Genomic DNA, 2,783 nt, shown 5'->3' with positions numbered 1-2,783 from the left:
TGCCTCTGCCTCCCAAGTGCTGGGATTAAAGGCATGCACCACCATGCCGGGTTATTTACTTTTTTATTATATTATTTTTATTTTATGTGTATGAGTGTTATGCCTTCATGTAGGTAAGTGCACCCGTGTTGTGCAGTGCCTGCAGAGGACAGAAGAGGCTGTCGGATTGATCCCTGGGAACTGGAGTTACTAACAGTTGTTAGCTGCCACATGGGTGCTGGGATTCGAACCCGGGTCTTCTGCAAGAACAGTGTTCTTAACTGCCGAGCCATCTCTCCAGTCCCATTTATTTTTGTGTATATTTTGCTTGCATGTAAGTATACCACCAGAAGAGGGCATCCAATCCCCTGGGACTGGAGTTATGGGTGGTTGTTAGACACCATGTAGGTGCTGGGAATCAAGCCCCGGTCTTCTGCAAAACAGTAAGTGCTGTTAATCACTGAGCCATCTCTCCAGCCCCTTAAGATTCTTTTTTTAATGTGTTTAAAAGGTAGCCCACACTTACAATACAAGTACCGAGGAGGTGGAGGCAGAAAGATTACAAAGTTCGAGGCCAGCCTAGGCTACATAGCAAGTTCAAGGCCAGCCTGAGGTACACAGTGAGACCCTGTCCCCCAGAACCCAAGGTCTGGGCATGTAGCTCAGCGAGAGAGCACTTGTCTAGCATGTGAAGACTTCAGGTTTGATCCCCAGTACTGAAAAAAAAAAATTAACAAAGACAAGCGATTGATCTAAATCTCATTTAAGTTAGAGAAATTTACAATTCAGTGTGAGGCGACTTCTAACAAGTTTTATCTATGTGCTCATTCATAATTAAGCCAACTGTGTCATATAGGAATATATGCATAGGAATGTGTATCTATATGCACAAGCTTTCAAATCAAGATAAACACTTGTGGGAAAGGACCAAATGGTTTTACCTATTATTTTTGTGAATTAAACTCTTTCCAAGTCTGCCTGCTTTTCTGAATTCTTCAGAAAAGCCTAACTTTTCTTTTTTCTTTCAAAGCATGCTCTCTCCAATACTTTGGGCTTCACTCTTTCTCTAAAGCGCCCCTCCTTGTCATGTGGCCGACTTCCATCTAGGCCGAACTCAAACTACGCAGCTTAATTTCCCTTTTCATCTCCCTCCTACCAGCAACTTCTGAGATTCACACCTCGCCTTCCCTGAAGTTTTTCTTTTAAAATCTAATAAAATAATCCTCATGCTTCAGAGAGATAACGCTCTTCCCACTAATCTCGTGGTAAGCACCCAAAACCAAAAGGCTGGGGTTTAAGATCAGTGAGGAGATCAGCAAACAGAGCCATGATGTGCGGCGTTTATGCTGCGTTTTGGAAAGATGGCGATTCTTTGCTTTTCTTAACCACTCGGGGTAATCCCAGATCACTGTTCCTACATGGTGAACCCGAGACCTTGTGCATGCTTGGCAAGCACTCTAGTACTGAGCTACATCTTCAGCCCTTCTTCCCCTTTTCATTTTGAGACAGGGTCTCCCTGTATAGGTCAGACCTGTCTTGAATTCGCTCTACTCATGCAGACTTTGAACTTTAAACCTCCTACCTCAGCCTCCCAAGTAGCTGGACTTACAGACCTAGACTATCAAGCCAGAGTGACAAATCTTGAATTGGTTTTGAATTTGGATGCTTTTGTAACGGTAAATAATCATAGGCAATAAATTATTACTTAGGGAATAAGAAATATTTTTCATAAATCCTAACATTTGAACACAACTTTATGAAGAAACAGACCCGGGTAGGGGGGACTGTAAAGAAGACCATGAGGTCCTCAAAATTACCTCGAGACTACATTATACCTGAGAGCAGTAAGGTCTCCAGCCCAGAATTTTGCTGTCCTTGTCTAAAGCCACCTCTGGCCACAGTGCCCCACATGCTCCTTGGGCCAAGAAAGTCATCTGCGCACTTCAGGACACCATAGAGCACAACCAGGCCTCCTGCATGGGGCTATGTACTTGGTGGGCCCACATAGAACCCTGAGAAGATTCGTGGTCTGGGCAAGGAAACAAACAGTGCCTAGGGTGATCCAGGAATCGGGGTGCAGCCACAGGGATTTGGAAGAAACTGAAACCATTTTGTTGCCCTGGTAATATTTACTCCAACCAGAAGCTTCCAGAAGCCAGAATAGAAACATTTGCTCACCACATCCGCCACTGTTGCTTCACCCACATACCATTCTGTATCACCCAGAGACTTACCCCGGCTATGGGCTTGCTGAGACCAGCTCCTACTGGCTTGTAAGAGTCCATGTTGGGGCTAGAGAGCTGGCTCAGGGGTTAAGAATGTATGTTGCTGTTGCAGAGGACCGGAGCTCAATCCCCTGCACTCACATCAGGCAGCTGACTGCCTGTAATTCCAGCTCCAGGGGGTCCAACACCTCTGTCTCCTTGGGTACCTGCACTCATATGCACATACCCCCCCACTACATACACATAATTAAAAAGAAAATAAATCTTAATAAAATAAAAGAATTCATTGCTGGGGTTGGGTTGGGGGTGTGGTAGCACACTTGTCTAGCATGTGCTTGGCTCTGGGTTTCTTCCCTAGCCTTGAAAAAAAAAAAGAGTTGATTATTAAACCTTCTGAAACATGCGAACTGTTTTAAAGCATAATTTAAAAATGAAATTATGAATGCTTTAATCAGTAAACAAATTATATTAAAATAAAAAGATAGGTGAGATGGCTTGGCAGTTAAGGGCAAGCACTTACTGCTCTTTCAGAGGATCTGAGTTCAGTTCCTAAGCACCCACATCCAGTGGCTCATAAGC

Source organism: Nannospalax galili, unplaced genomic scaffold (assembly GCF_000622305.1).
Source record: "Nannospalax galili isolate Female #2095 unplaced genomic scaffold, S.galili_v1.0 scaffold159, whole genome shotgun sequence".
Lineage (NCBI taxonomy): Eukaryota > Metazoa > Chordata > Mammalia > Rodentia > Spalacidae > Nannospalax > Nannospalax galili.
Note: the sequence above shows the minus strand (reverse complement) of the source record.